This window comes from Pseudophryne corroboree, chromosome 9 (genome assembly GCF_028390025.1).
Source record: "Pseudophryne corroboree isolate aPseCor3 chromosome 9, aPseCor3.hap2, whole genome shotgun sequence".
Taxonomy (NCBI): Eukaryota; Metazoa; Chordata; class Amphibia; order Anura; family Myobatrachidae; genus Pseudophryne; species Pseudophryne corroboree.
The window spans coordinates 341,486,939-341,504,568 of NC_086452.1; the positions used below are offsets into that span (position 1 = coordinate 341,486,939).

Consider the following 17,630-nt stretch of genomic DNA (forward strand, 5'->3'; position numbering starts at 1 on the left):
GCATTTTTCTAAATGCTACAGAAAACTTTTGCATTTTTAACATTTCAATGCTAAATTTATATATTCTTTGTTTTTAGTACTGAAGGTATCCTCTCCTTAAGATTGACCGGTGTCTTAAGGTTAAACTCTAATACCTGGTACATTTATACATTTATTTGGAAATACTCTTTTCCACTGTGCACATTTTCTATTCTAGGCCTTTAAATTCTTTATTCTCATTTGTAACCTATTCCACTGTGATCTTGTATTTTGCCAGCAGGCTTATAGCCTTTGGTGCTGCTTCCTAATAGATATTATGTTAGTTAAAATAACGTATATTGCACTAACACATTTATCCTAGGTTATACAGAATACAAAATTGACATTACACAATGGTAATAAATTTTCATAGATACATCCCCACCGTGATTCTGCAGATTTGGTAGCCAGCTTATAGCATCTGCTACTCCTCATAAATATTATAGATCAGATAATCAGATTCAGTAATAACAAGTCCAATTCGTGGTCGCCAATATTGATCTATGGAATCATATTTATGAATATTAATATTTAATATATCATATATGGTATTTAATATATGGATATATTTCAATTAATATGCATTTATCATATATATCTGCAAATATATTATGTCAGGCTTACAAACTAATTGGCTGATACATATATGCAGTCCTTATACATATGACTTATGAAGTTATTAAGTTAAGATTCCTTAAAGAGAGTTCAAGCTTGAATATTACCGCTCTTTTTATATGATTCTTTATTTACAGGCAGATCAAATCGTACAGAATAAGATATACACAGTAGTGATATATATACTAATTATAATTATATTAAGCTATGCTATGTTTCCTTCGTTACATAACATAAAACAACATGACATAAGTTTCACAAACAGTTTCAATTATTATCATATTTATACTTGCAAGTTAAAGATTGCCATCCCAAGAATCATTCCTTCTGCATGTTCTCCATGACTTCTCCTCCTGACTGACTTCCTTCCTTCTCCTTCTTCTTCTCCCTCTCCCTCTTCCTTCTAACTCCTAACTACAAGTCTGGTCCTTTTATCTCATATTTTACCAATTCAAACTATCATATTCTCATAGTTTCCAATGGAATAGGTAATTATAGGTTTGTCAGATTCCAAGGTGTAATAAAACAAACATTGAACTGGGCTGTCGTGTCCTGTTCACGGAGGCATGGTGTCATAAAAGTGTGGTGTCCACACTGCCTTAAGCAAGTATAGTATTGTAAAATCTGGAATGTCTTTTCATCCAAAGTTCTGTTGTATTGACAAGTTTTCCTGGGGTCGGTTACACAATGTTTTATCAATGGATGTGATCTCTTTTCATAGTAGTTAATTTATACTCCCTAGCTTTTAACCTTCACTGGACAATAGACAAACCAGTAGATTCTGATCTACTGTAAGCACACCTGTGAATTCCAATGACCAACAGAGCTCTGTCACATACCTATTATCATTTATGGCCTAATACCTTTTCTCTACAATGACTCTTGATCTTACTGTAACCTCTCTGGCCTTATTTATGACTAGAGCAGAATAAACCTGTTTCCTACACTATTTTTTTACCATCTTGCTGTAAAACACAAATATACAGTTAAATATATAAACACATACACAAACCTAATCTCTTAAATCAGCTAAACATTACCTCATACATTCAAACTTATTTCATATCTATTCCTTACTATATATATCCAGTATACTGTCCACTATGGTAACATCGCCTATTTATAATGAATTATATTTTGATTCAGACAATATCCATTGCCCTAATATTATACTAAGTGCAGACAATTACCTATAAGGCAACAGCCTCTAAAAAATTGAATGATGATCTAATGTCTCCAATAGTTTTAGATAAAATGGATATGGAATGTCTAATGCAGCTGGAAAATTTATGGGATGAAAATCATGTTGAGACTATCAATACACCTGTACAAGTGTTTGATATAAGAGGTACTCAGATTGATATGAAAAAAGGTACCCCCTTTAAGAGAAAATCATCCTTTAATCCGACAAACCATAAATCAAGCACAATAATGTATTTTTACAAAAAAACTATGGATGACTTTCAAAATATTTGTGCCAAGAAATCAAGATCCTCCAATTTAAATAGGAAAGAGAGACTGGCACAAAAAGAATTGGAAAGTGACCAGTCATTAGTAATTAGAAGTGCTGATAAAGGGGGGGGAGTTGTTCTATTGGAACGAGATTATTATTTATCTGAGGCTTATAGTCAACTTTATAATGCTGATTTTTATGAAAAAATCAAAAAAGATCCTACATTGAATTTTCAAATACAACTTAGAAGATTGCTGGATGATGCCCTCGGGGAGGAAGTGATTTCTAAAGATGAATATAAATTTTTGTTTATTGAGCACCCTGTTATTCCGATATTTTACCACATCCCTAAAATTCACAAATCCCTCACTGCACCCCCGGGTCGTCCAATTATTTCTGGTATAGGGTCCCTCACTTCTAATTTATCACAGTATATTGATTATTTTTTACAGAGCTTTGTCGTCTCTGAGATCTCACATCCGAGACACGACGGGATTATTGAACTCCATTAAGAATTTAGAATGGAAGCCAAATTATGCTTTCATATCATTGGATGTGCAAGCATTATATACACATATACCCCATGAAAAAGGATTAAGATCTGTGGACCAATGTCTAAGTAAGGATGTGGGATTTCCAAGAGACCTCAAAGAATTCATACTTTCTTCTATCACATTTATTTTAAAACACAATTATTTTTTATTTGAGGGTGAGTATTTTCTTCAAACACTGGGGACGGCCATGGGTACTAGGTTCGCGCCAAGTTTTGCCAACATTTATATGGGCATGTTTGAGGATCAATTCATATGGGGAGGCCCATATGGCGCGAACCTAGTATTCTATGGCCGTTACATAGATGATTTGTTTTTTATTTGGGATGGAGATGAGAACTCTGCACTTAATTTTGTCACGTACCTTAACAATAATGATTATAATTTAAAATTCACACATTCATACAGTAGAAACACCGTTAATTATTTGGATCTCACCATCTCCTCTGAGGGCGGACAGATTATCACTAAAAATTACAAAAAGACTGTTGATACAAACAATTTCTTACATTATTCCAGTAATCACTATAAACCGTGGTTAAAAAACGTGCCGTTCAGTCAATTTAGTCGACTCCGTAGGAATTGTTCTTCCTTAGCCATAGTGTCCGCCTGATTTTTATAATCACCTAACGATTTTATTGATAGAGGATATCCTAAAGCCCTAGTGAAGGTAGCTCATAAAAAAGTAGAGACCACTGATAGGAAACATTTATTGAAAATAAAAAATAAACCACAAAAGTTCAATACGGATAAAAATGGAGATTTAACTAAAATGTGTTATGTTTCTAAGTATAATAGTCAATCACATGAGATTAAGAAAATAATAAAAAGTAACTTTAGGATTTTACAACAAGATACTATATTACATTCAGCAATCGCTTCAACTCCCAGAATTATCTTTAAGAAAAATAAGAACTTAAAAAATATATTAGCACCAAGTGTTTTGAAGAAAAGAAAAGAAAACAATCCAGTAGTTTCCTCTAGTAATCTGTGGCTGACAACAAACCCTATATTGGGATGTTTTAAATGCGGTAAAAGCCGTTGTATTACATGTGGTTTTATAGATAATAGAGCTTTGAGTGTCGAATCGAACACCACAAAAGAGAAATTTGAGATACGTGAATTTATCAACTGTGACACTACATACTGTATCTACGTACTGCAGTGCCCTTGTGGCCTGCAATACGTAGGTCGCACTACCCGTTCGCTCAAAACTAGATTTAGGGAGCATAGATTAAACATCCTTAAACAGTTCTCTCATCATAGTGTGTCCCAACACTTTTCTAATGTTCACCAAGGTAAGACTGACGGATTGAGTGTGATAGGAGTCCATCACGTTAAGACTACTATTCGAGGGGGTGACAGATATCGAAAGTTGTGTGAGAAGGAAGCTCTGTGGATTTTTCAGTTAAGAACGTTAGCTCCCGCAGGTTTGAATGAATGTATAGACTTTGAATCATTTGCTAACTAAGGAACGTTGGGCCCTCTTTGTTACGTGTGGGGGGGAATGGTGGTCCAGCAGATACCGGCCATTTCCAGGACCCACGCTCACGAGGGGGTATAAATTTAGTTGAATGGAATTAAATAATGATGATTTTAAATTAACAGTCTAAATGTGGGAGCAACCGTTTCTATAATGTTTTATTAGGATGACCACTTTATAATATTAGAGATTACTAGAGGTTATATACTATGGGTATATAGAGTAGAGGTACATGTGTGTGGTCATGGATTTGAGATCACAGGATCAAGTCCCTGTTTTAATTTAAAATAAATTAAATTTAAGGTAAAATAAATTAATTAATGAACAGCACTCACATGGTGCCTACTTTCTCTATATATATACTCTAAACATTTAATTTATGGAGTATTGCTTGTATAGAACACTGGGATACTATGGTGATTGTTTATATTGAAGTTCTGAATAAATAAAACAACTATGGGTCTAATACATGATGTTTCCATATGAATTGCTGTGTTGAACTAGGGACGCGTGTGGGTTTGAGGTAGAGTGTGGGTTTACCATAGCAAAGGATATGAGTTCGATCCCCAGAAGATTTATATTCTATAATGAGAAATGATCACTTGTTTCACTATTCATAATTTATTTATTAATTATTATTTATATTAACTTATTACGTTTTATTTTTTTATATATTATTATTATTATATTATTATCAAGATTATTTGTTTGTGACTGTGATTAATTATCTGGAAAGAAAAGGATGTCTTTATTACCAGCAGATATATTTATTTTTATATATCTGTGTATATATATATATTGTTAAAGCAGTTTAAAATAGGTGTTTCTATATAGACAGGCGGGCATATGAGAAGTTAATGGTTAATAGTAATATTTATTTAATTAAGCAACAGGTGAGCAAGGAGGTGGATCAGGAGGTGGATCTAAGACAGGTGTTATATATCTAGGTGGATGATTGCACCAATCCAATATGAGGCTGCTATTTAAAAAGGGCTACATTGCTAAGTTTCTTACTCTATGAGGAAGCTTCAATTAGAAGCGAAACGCGTCAGAGAAAGTGCCCTATCTGTGACCCGGTGGACCTTGGCTGTTAGCTCTCATTGAAGTGCAGCGGTGTCTGAGACTGACACGCAGGAGACGAGAGGACGCTATATGCGGCGGCTGGAAGACAGGAGCGGAATCTATCTCTAGCGCCTGCAGTGCGCGGGGCTCCGGGAGCCGGACTGTTACTTCTCTCTCCAAACCAATACAGGTGTGTGCACGGGAGCCAATTTCAGTGGGAGACGGAGGACATCATTTGTGGCAATTGAGACGGGAGCTTTGTTCTCACAGGTGCTTGCGATGCACTAAGAGTCCCGGGTGTGTATTACTTCCTCCATGACTTTTTTGAATGGTTATCCCACAAGTAAAGCACCATCAGTATATGTGAGCAATTGGATGAATTCTATTCATTGAGAGATCTTTAAACAAAGGCTTCAAATATATTACACCATATGATATCTAATTATGAAGGACTCATGAACACATTTGATGAGAAGATCTTATTTGAAAATTAAAAGCAAGGACGTTATCAGTGTCTAGCCCACTGTGGTCACTGTTAGTTATATGATCCACCTCTTATGCTCATTAGTAGTTGTATTATTAGTAATGTTTTAGTCTTATTTTTATGTATATGCGCATATTACAGTTGTTAATGAATTATATATGTTCATATTTGATCAATTTTATAGATAATAAAATCATCTTGTAATTATAATCTTATTTGAGATTATTCAAGCCTTGTTGCCTCTAATTGAGTCTGAATAGCGCAAGGGGGGTTTTTTGTTTGTTTTAGCTCACACCCGGTTTTTTAAAAAAATCGGGTGGATTGTGTTGGCCATATCCACAGGCCATTTCACCTTTGTTGCTGCTGGATAGATCTTGTGAGGTATGAGAGTATTGGATTAATTCCCTGATACCTGTGCGGAGTGGGTTTGACTGTGTATATAGGCACCCATTCGCAATTACACATTTATATATGTATATGTATGTATATATATATATATACAATAGCGCCAGACATCACTAGTGGTTTTCAGGGAGGGTGTCTGACGTCAGCTCCGGCCCCGATCAGCAGCAAACAATTGCAGCAGCTGAGTAAGTCCTTGGCTGCGCAGAGACTGCACAAACTGATGTTTGTGCAGCTCTGCTACAAAAACTATCACACACATGCACAGCACTTTACTCCTCCCCCTGTAGGCGGCGACTATCGGATCACAGGGCTGCAAAGAAAACGCACCCCAGCAAACAGGTCTGAATTACCCTCCCAGTTCCTTGCTGAACTGTATATACAGTAGATGTGAATACACAGCCTTTGATGATGAAGAATCCTAAACTAGAGGTTCCCAAACTCCACCATTACAGTCCAGATTTTAAGGCTATCCATGCATGAGGCAGTAAAGGAATTGGGTTAAGGATGCCGCACAGGACTAAGTGATGTTAAATAAATTACTATTTTGATGAAGTTTCCAAGAAAACCGACCAACCAGAAATAATTCTGGAATTTATCACCATCTACCATTTAGAAAAAACTTCTATAGGTAGATAAAAATGGTGATTGTCGATGGTGCTCCCATAGGTCCAAATACATAGGTAATGGGAAAAAGAAAAACAAAGAAAAGTGACCTTTGCTTGGAGCACTCACTCTTGGAAACCGCTATGATTTTAAATATATATAAACAATAATGTAAAGATAAAATAATTAAAAACGTAACCTTTAATGATATTTAGATAAGATATAGGTACACCAAAAAAGATTTTTTGTCTAAAATGTGGCTATAAAATATAAACCACCAATTTAAGCTAAGACTGTGAATATATTGATGAATAAATAAGGCATTAATTCCAGGCCCACCAGGCATTAATCCATTATACTACGAGGTTAGTGCAATAACCGATGTAGCGCCGTCAAAAAACCTACAACACCTGGTATTCCTTAGTGGTCATCCACCTAAGTACTGGCCAGGCCCAACACCGTAGTGATTCCAAGATCGGACGAGATTGGGCATGTGCGGTGTGGTATGATAGTAGATTATAGTTGATAAAGCAGAAAACTACAGCTGGTATGCAGCTAATAGGTAGACACTAAACGTAGTTGCTGTAATGAAAAATTGATCTCTTAATAGAGATATATATGTTTGACCGTCATTGCACCAAATTGTAACCCAAACTTATAGGTATACGGAGGTTTAAATCATGTGGTCAATAAAGTTTGCCAGCAAAACTGCCTGTATGTTTCTTTGTGTGCTGTGCAGCACCATTGAAAATGGTGTTTTTAATGGGTAAGGCAGATATAAAAACCCTTGTTGTACTGAGGACATGCCAAAATATCTTTATGGGATCCAAGAGAAACCTGTCTCTGTTGCTTACTGGATCTCCCTGTTAAATATTGGATGGAAAAATAGTTATTATGGTTATCATGATGGTTAACATCAAAACATGAATCTGTTTGAGGTTATATTATATAGTTAAAGAAAAAGCTGAGACTGAAATTATCTAAACCTTTCCACTTTTCTCCCTTCGTGCCACCATAATCAGTATAGGGCAGGGAATGGAAATTGACCAAAATACAGATTTTTCAGCTTGAAGACGAAGGAAAAGAAAAGACAGACTTAGAGAGTGGATAAGGTAGATAAGAATTATATCTTGGGAGACAAAATCTCTATTATCCACAGATAGGCTGACTAACACAATAGTGCCTGAAATAACAAGTACTGTCTTTATAGCAACATTGTTGAACCAATATATGCTTGCAATGAAAAAAGATTTTGCATGTATCCACAGTGTATCAACAGTATATCTGTCTAATTTGTTTCATAAATCCATGCCAGGTATCATTACGCTGTAACAGCCAGGGCATGCATAATAGCTTATTGCCTGTTAAAACCTGCATGAAAAACGGTGCTGGGGTGTCAGGAATAAATCAAGGGCAATACCTGTGCTATGATTGCCAGAGCCCTAATAAATTGCTGATTGTTCCTGATTATATCATGTCAAACACATGAAAACACAAGTTGACTTATGTCTAATATCACCATAAGTATTTAAAGCACCTGAAAAACAATGATTCCCATATATGATAAATAATGCCTAAAGTGAATGGCATACATTTGCCAAAAAGACCGGTACACTTAATGTTAAAATTACATATATGTGTAGCTGGAGAATGGGAGACAAATATGGAGCAAGATAGGAGAAGATATTTATTGATCAATTGTGTGTCTCTCCCTGCTCGCTGTAAGACGCTGACCGCCGGACTTCATGCGCTAAGCATCTATGCGTCCCGTGAACAAGCTGCTGTGAAACGTACGTCGGGTGAGGTGGACGCGGTCACGGTGAGCACGCTCACGTGACCAGAGACTGGCAGGAGAGGAGACCGGGCGAGCAGCATAGACACTTAGCGCATGAAGTCCGGCGGTCAGCGTCTTACAGCGAGCAGGGAGAGACACACAATTGATCAATAAGTATCTTCTCCTATCTTGCTCCATATTTGTCTCCCATTCTCCAGCTACACATATATGTAATTTTAACATTAAGTGTACCGGTCTTTTTGGCAAATTTATGCCATTCACTTTATGCATTATTTATCATATATGGGAATCATTGTTTTTCAGGTGCTTTAAATACTTATGGTGATATTAGACATAAGTCAACTTGTGTTTTCATGTGTTTGACATGATATAATCAGGAACAATCAGCAATTTATTAGGGCTCTGGCAATCATAGCACAGGTATTGCCCTTGATTTATTCCTGACACCCCAGCACCGTTTTTCATGCAGGTTTTAACAGGCAATAAGCTATTATGCATGCCCAGGCTGTTACAGCGTAATGATACCTGGCATGGATTTATGAAACAAATTAGACAGATATACTGTTGATACACTGTGGATACATGCAAAATCTATTTTCATTGCAAGCATATATTGGTTCAACAATGTTGCTGTTATGATACCAGTACGTCTGACCAGAGGAGATCTTATGACGGAGGTCAGAGTACTGGAAGGGAATGCTGGTTACGGGAGCAGGAAAGCCTAGTAACCCCTGGCGCCCTAACTCCGTTGTCTCGCCCGTGTTATCAGAAATCCCCTGCGAGACTATGGTTGCTTGAGCCTATGGCAGCCGCGTTTGAAGGGCGGATTATGTCTGCCCAACTCCGATGCCCCCTCAGGTCTTAATGGGAGACAAAGGGAAATCCGAGACAGGGTGATAACAAGGGGCCCTCTGACTAAGCAACCAGGCCAGGGGCTACAAGCTAACTAACTTAAACCAGAAGTATGTGCGGACAAACCGCCAGGGAAAAGGACAACCAAAAATCCACGAATCCGTTACTCCTATCCAGCACCGCTGGATACCAGAGTGGATTTGTGGGAGCGGAATCCTCTGCAAAAGCTCCGAAACACAATATAACCAAATAATAAATAGTAAGCGGTCAAGCCGCAACACACGGCTACGCCGCGACTCACGAACACCACTGGATGTTAAAGGTGCTCGGTCTGGACTCCAGGAAAGGATGACAACTTCCGAGTATTGGACCACTGAGGACAGGAACGACCGGATAGACAGGACTGGAAAACTCTCTGCAACAGACACAGCAAACAGGAAGCTATTACCGGCGTCTGTGAGAAGTCCTGAGAGTGCTTTTAATTGGGAGCTCTCCAATCAGGAGCCAGACAGGGTAATTAACAATCATGCCGTGCAGCTGCATGCTGCACGGCCAGGATACCAATGAGGTGATTAATCTAGACCCAGCAACGGGGAACGCGGTCCGACAGTGGCGTCCCCGTTGCTAGGGTCTGAGCGGCTCCGTGCGCCCGGCGTCTAGCGTTGCTAGGGAGCCGGCGGCTGTCCGCATGCGGCGTCCCTAGTTGCTAGGCGCCGGGCCGCACTGACGGGCGGACCCTCGGCGCCTAACAGTTGCTATAAAGACAGTACTTGTTATTTCAGGCACTATTGTGTTAGTCAGCCTATTTGTGGATAATAGAGATTTTGTCTCCCAAGATATAATTCTTATATACCTTATCCATTCTCTAAGTCTGTCTTTTCCTTTCCTTCTTCTTCAAGCTGAAAAATCTGTATTTTGGTCAATTTCCATTCCCTGCCCTATACTGATTATGGTGGCGCAAAGGGAGAAAAGTGGAAAGGTTTAGATCATTTCAGTCTCAGCTTTTTCTTTCTTTAACTATATAATATAACCTCAAACAGATTCATGTTTTGATGTTAACCATCATGATAACCATAATAACTATTTTTCCATCCAATATTTAACAGGGAGATCCAGTAAACAACAGAGACAGGTTTCTCTTGGATCCAGATATTTTGGCATGACCTCTGTACAACAAGGGTTTTTATATCTGCCTTACCCATAAAAAAAACCCATTTTCAGTGGTGCTGCACAGCACACAAAGAAACATACAGGCAGTTTTGCTGGCAAACTTTATTGACCACATGATTTAAACCTCCGTATACCTATAAGTTTGGGTTACAATTTGGTGCAATGACGGTCAAACATATATATCTCTATTAAGAGATCAATTTTTCATTACAGCAACCAGGTTTAGTGTGTACCTATTAGCTGCATACCAGCTGTAGTTTTCTGCCTTATCAACTATAATCTACTGCCATACCACACCGCGCATGCCCAATCTCGTCCGATCTTGGAAACAATACGGTGTTGGGCCTGGTCAGAACTTAGGTGGATGACCACTAAGGAATACCAGGTGTTGTAGGTTTTTTTGACGGCGCTACATCGGTTATTGCACTAACCTCGTAGTATAATGGATTAATGCCTGGTGGGCCTGCAATTAATGCCTTATTTATTCATCAATATATTCACAGTCTTAGCTTAAATTGGTGGTTTATATTTTATAGCCACATTTTAGACAAAAAAAATCTTTTTTGGTGTACCTATATCTTATCTAAATATCATTAAAGGTTACGTTTTAATTATTTTATCTTTACATTATTGTTTATATATATTTAAAATCATAACGGTTTCCAAGAGTGAGTGCTCCCAACAAAGGTCACTTTTCTTTGTTTTTCTTTTTCCCATTATCCATGCATGAGCTCAGATGGTTAAATCAAATTGCCTGAGGTACTGTACTAATTAAATTACCTGTGCACAAGCATGGATGTAATGCGTGGAGTTTGGGAAACTGTTCTAAACTCTGGGACCTGTACAGGTAGCAAACTACAGAAGGCAAGATTGTATCTGCACACACTCAACTTTTTAGATAGAGAAATGGAACTAAGGCTCCAATAAAACCCCAATTTAATTATTGGTATCTACCATTTATTGTGGGGGTGCTACCAACTACAGTTATGGTAAGTACAGTAGAACAAGAAAAAAGGCTGTATTGTCGGTGCACAAAAAGGAAGAGTGACCTGATACTCACATCTACCTCAATACTCATAAAATTTAACTTTTAATATTATTGAATTAAAACAGTGTGACAACGACTAACACACAGACTACAGGTATAGGCGAAACATAGAGGTTAAAATTTAGACATATACAAAACATTGAATAAGTGCATGAAAGAAGTAAATGTGATTAAAGATTTAAAAATATGTGTCCGCGTGTTTATTCTAATGCCCTATTGGGTATACTATTGTTCTTAGTTTAAACCAGTAATTTGATTTATTTGATTTGGGACAATCATGGCATGTGCCATATGAATAAGTGATCCAAGAGATGAATTACTGATAATCAAATAAATCAACTTACTGGTTTCAACTAAGAACAATAGTATACCCAATAGGGCATTAGAATAAACACGCGGACACATATTTTTAAATCTTTAATCACATTTACTTCTTTCATGCACTTATTCAATGTTTTGTATATGTCTAAATTTTAACCTCTATGTTTCGCCTATACCTGTAGTCTGTGTGTTAGTCGTTGTCACACTGTTTTAATTCAATAATATTAAAAGTTAAATTTTATGAGTATTGAGGTAGATGTGAGTATCAGGTCACTCTTCCTTTTTGTGCACCGACAATACAGCCTTTTTTCTTGTTCTACTGCAGGTAGCAAACTAGCAATTTTTATCCCACAGCCGTACCAAAACATATTCCAGACCCTCCAACATGACCCGCCCCACTAGGTTCAAAATGCTCTGTTTCTGGACTTCCCTCTTAATTTATGAATTCCATCACCTGTGTTGAACTAGTTAAATGATAAGAAAGCTGTTTCTTCACAGGTGATGGCAATAATAAAGTAGGAGGGAAGTCCAGGACACAGAGCATTTTGTACTTAGTGGGGCGGGTCATATTGGAGGGTATGATATTCCTGCCCATGATTATGTGACTGGCCTAACAGAAAATTATCATATCTCCTTTTTTGGAAGGGACATGGCTCTGTTCTGATTCAGACGGCCTGTTGCTTATTTATACTGTATATTCGTTACATAAAGAAAGGTAATATTTTTAGCCAACCAGACTAATGCAAACTTTGGTCATTGTTGCTCACTTTGATCATTGTTGCTGAACGTCACAATATTGATAAATCTAGTTGTTCATTATAAAGTAGACTTTAAATGCATACTTCCCAACATGACCCTTTCCAGAAGGGACAAAGGGGCAGATGTATTAACCTGGAGAAGACATAAGGAAGTGATAAACCAGTGATAAATGCAAGGTGATAAACACACCAGCCAATCAGCTCCCATATGTAAATTAACAGTTAGGAGCTGATTGGCTGGTGCATTATCACCTTGCACTTAACACTGCTTTATCACTGGTTTATCACTTCCTTATGCCTTCTCCAGGTTAATACATCTACCCCAATATGCTCTGTTCCTGGACTTCCCTCTTAATTTATGATTGCTGTCACCTGTGTAGAACTATCTAATTGATGAGAAAGGCACATTTGATGGCAATCTTAAATTAAAAGAGAAGTCCAGGAACATAACATTTTGCCCTCCGGGAAAGGCATACCTCCCAACTGTCCCGATTTTCACGGGACAGTCCCATTTTTTTGGGGCTGTTCCACCCACGGGCCACAGTGTCCCGCGGTGTAGACAAGAGGGGCTGGGGGCATGGCCAGCAGCTCACAGAGACAAGAGGGGCTGGGGGCATGGCCAGCAGCTCACAGAGCGCTGGTCATGCCCCCATAGTGATGGGAAATGGGGGCGTGGCTTGTGATTGTGGCAGTACCGCAAAGCCACGCCCCCATTATTTAGGCCACACTCCCTTGTTCCAGGCGGGTGTGGATACGCTGCGCTGGAGTCCCGCATCCTCCCTCCTGGAAGTTGGGAGGTATGGAAAGGGTCATGTTGGGAGGTATGTTTAAAATGTGTGGACATAAATATAATGTATATAAATACTAATGTAACCACAAATGCAGCTAAACAGTACTTGATATTTTTTAGTTTTTCATGCCATTTATTTTTCTTCTAAATCATAATATTTAGGTGAAATCCCAAACCAAAATCAAATACAAAAGCTCCAGCTTTGTTTTGCTAAAGTATGGTTCATTTACCTCTACTATAGTATATTGCAAAGGTAAATGACTGTGCTTTGTAGACACTTTGGTCCACACCCATGTTCACAGACCATAGAAGATGTTGCGGGATGCGGTCAGAGGGCCTAGGGGGTAATTAAGAGTTGATCGCAGCAGCAAATTTGTTAGCAGTTGGGCAAAACCGTGTGCACTGCAGGGGGGGGGGGGGGCAGATATAACATTTGCAGAGAGAGTTAGATTTGGGTGGGTTATTTTGTTTCTGTGCAGGGTAAATTATGGCTGCTTTATTTTGACACCGCAATTTAGATTTCAGTTTGAACTTTGAACACACCCCACCAGCGAAGCGGACTGCGGCCTCGATTCGGCCCTGGCATTTGTGCCGCACGATGACGGTCGCTGGGAGGGGTGGGACGCGCTGCGAGTCCGGGGGCGTGGACCCATGGCACGCCCCCGGAACCAGAGAGCTGGAGGCTGCGCTTCCCGCGGCCTTCCTGGCTCTCTGAGCGACCGATTCTACCCACATGCCCATCTGGCATGTGCAACCCCCAAATCTAACTCTCTCTGCACATGTTATATCTCCCCCCCCCCCTCTCTGCAGTGCACATGGTTTTGCCTAACTGCTATCAAATTTGCTGCCATGGGGGGTCATTCCGAGTTGATCATTTAAAAAAATGGCAAAACTACGCATACGCGTGGGACGTTTGCGCGTGCGGCGTATTAGTACAAAGAGCATCGTTGTTTTGCACTGCATCTAGCGACGATTCCATTCTCACAGACGATCCCAAGGAGATTGACAGGAAGTGGGAGTTTATGGGTGTCAACTGACCGTTTTCTGGGTGTGTTTGGAAAAACGCAGGCGTGTCAAGGCATTTCCAGGGCGGGTATCTGACGTAAATTCAATGACCTTTGTCGCAGCAATCATCGCACAGAATAAGTAACTACAGGGCTGGACTTGTTTTGCGCAAAATGTTTTTGTACCACTCGGCTGCACAGGCGTTCGCACTCTTGCAAAGCTAAAATACACCCCCCTGTGGGCAGCGACTATGCTTTTGCACGGCTGCTAAATGTAGCCAGCTAGCGATCAACTCGTAATGAGGGCCATGATCAACTCTGAATTACCCCCCGAGTCCTTATGGTCTTGATGTCAGCGGTCATGTGACCGACACCGGAATCCCGACACCACACAGTATCCCAGCTCCAGCACACCGACCGCCGGCATTCCAAGAAATACACTGAGAATTGCGGAAAGCGGATACCAGGGACAGAGCTTTATTACAAGCTCTGTCCCTACATGTGATAATTGATACATCCCTGCGATGTATTCACATTGCGGATCTATACCCTCCCAGTGGCGCACCCAGGGGGAATTTCCGAGCACCCAGAAACCCTGCTACACCCGAAAAAAGCCAGTTTAGATCAACTTTTCAGGTGACGAAAGGTGCAAATAAAGGCACCTGAAACGTTGATCTAAACTGGCTTGGTGAGCTGTATGATTTTTTTCTAAATCCATTGGAGTGCCGCCCATTACAATGTACTGTTTGCTGGGCCTTGTAGTGCCACGGGAGGGCACCCGGGTATTTGCTCTCTGCTGTAGGAGTTCCGGTCACAGGTGTTTTATTTATATATATATATATATATATATATATATATGGAGGTGGATCGGCACTCCCACTGATGGCCATAGTAAGCACTGGTGCCCTCTTGAAACAAATACTTACAAATACGGAAATGAGGAAGCGCCACTCTGCGTCTTTAAACAGGCAAAAAGTGTATTCAACAACACATCTACAGGTCCTGTAGATGTGTTGTTGAATACACTTTTTGCCTGCTTCCTCCTTTCCGTATTTGTGTGTATATATATATATATATATATATATATATATATACACACACACACACTAGTTTTACGGACCCAGCATATACTGGGTCACCTCAGTCCCCATCCCCGTGATTGGCTCCACCCAGTTCTGGAAACCCCCCATGCAAATCCTGCGTTTGCCACTGCCTCCAACATGACCTATTCCATTAGGTGCAAAATGCTCTGTTCCTGGACTTTAATTTATGATTGCCATCACCTGTGAAGAAACACCTTACTTATCATTTAACTACTGTAGTTCAACACAGGTGATGGGAGTCAAAATTCACATGGGGGCAAATCATACTTGTCTACCTGACCCTCTCCATGAGGGAGAAAATACTCTGTTTCTGGACTTTCCTGGTAATGTATGATTGCCATCACCTGTGGTGAAACACCTTTCTTATCAATTAACTAGCTCACCACAGGTGATGGCAATCATACATTACCAGGAAAGTCCAGGAACAGAGCATTTTCTCCCTCATGAAGAGGGTCAGGTAGGCAAGTATGGGGCAAATTTGTAACATCCCATCCGCAACTGAGCTGTGGATTGTTATAAATATGTTCCTAAGGGAGAAAATAGCAATGCTGCTAATATGGCGGTACGGGGCAGTACTGCGTACCAGTAAGAAATTGCCAGCCGGCGGCATGTCTACTCCTGTGTCTCCGGCAGCGGCATGTCTCTCAAATGAGGCGCTGGTTCGTGAGCCAAACAGAGATTGTGGACCGGCAGCTGCAGCTCCTGATTGGCTGCCGGTCTGTGAGCTGAGATTGGCTCACTAACCGATGCCTCATTTGAGAGACACACCGCAACCGGAGACACAAGAGGGACACAGGAGAGGTGCGAGGTGCGCTCTCCTTCCCAACACAGCACAGCAGTGGTGAGAGGGGTGAGGGGGGGGGGGGGTAGACATGTGTACCTGGCACTGGGGGCATGTGTACCTGGCATTGTGGGCATATGTATATTTGGCACTGGGGGGCATATGTGTATCTGGCACTGGGGTGCATATGTGGCACTGGGGGCATATGTGTATCCGGCACTGGGGTGCATATGTGGCACTGGGGGCATATGTGTATCTGGAACTGGGGGGGCATATTTGCCACTGGGGGCATATGTGTATCTGGCACTGGGGGGAGCATATGTGGCACTGGGGGTATATGTGTATCTTGCACTTGGGGGGCAAATATGTGGCACTGGGGGCATATGTGTATCTAGCACTGGGGGAATATGTGGCACTGGGGGCATATGTGTATCTGAAATTGAGTGGACGTATGTGGCACTGGGGGCATATGTGCACCTGACACTCTGGGGCAGATGTGGGACTGGGGGCATATGTGGCACTGGGGGGGCATATGTGTACCTGGCAATAGGGGCATATGTGTATCTGGCACTGGGTGAGCATATGTGCCACTGGGGCATATGTGTATCTGGCACTGGGGGGCATATGTGTATCTGGTACTGGGGGCATATGTGGCACTGGGGGGCGTATGTGTATCTGGCACTGAGGGCATATGTGTATCTGGCACTGGGGGCATATGTGGCACTGGGGGCATGTGTATCTGGCACTGTGGGGGCATATCTGGCACTATGGGGGTATATATGGCACTGTGGGCATATCTGGCACTATGGGGGAGGGGGATATCTGGCACTGGGGACATGTGTGTCTGGTACTATGGGGGCATATGTGTTTCTGGCACTATGGGGGCAAATTTTTATCTGGCACTGTGGGGGCATTTTGGCAATGTGGGCATATGTGTATCTGGCACTGTGGGGGCATATTTTTTATCTGACACTGTGGGGGCATATGTGTATCTGACACTGGGGGGGGGGGGTCATATTTGTATCTGACACTGTGGGAGCATGTTTGGCACCTTGGGGGCATATGTATATCTGTCACTCCACTATTGGGGGAATATTTGTATCTGGAACTATTGGGGGCATAGGTGTATCTGGCACTGCGCTATTGGGGTTATATGTGTATCACTCCCCTATTTTCATTGCCAACGCCCCATGTGGCATGTGGTCACACCCATTTTTTGTCGTGCGTGCACACAGTACCACTAAGATTTTTTTTCTACTTGCACCACTGGAAAATAGTGACCAATAGGATTAGTCTAGAGGGATATAAATAAAGTAAGTGCATTGTTATAATCA

The 17,630-nt window shown here is 40.5% G+C and overlaps 1 protein-coding gene and 2 pseudogenes across 3 annotated transcripts in view; 2 read left to right on the forward strand and 1 right to left on the reverse strand.

Moving 5' to 3' along the window:
* LOC134958186 (inter-alpha-trypsin inhibitor heavy chain H3-like) overlaps positions 1-17,630 on the forward strand; it is a 449,083-nt gene that overhangs the window by 110,092 nt on the left and 321,361 nt on the right. The window lies entirely within an intron of this gene.
* On the reverse strand, positions 7,073-7,191 carry LOC134964791 (5S ribosomal RNA; annotated as a pseudogene).
* On the forward strand, positions 10,770-10,888 carry LOC134964980 (5S ribosomal RNA; annotated as a pseudogene).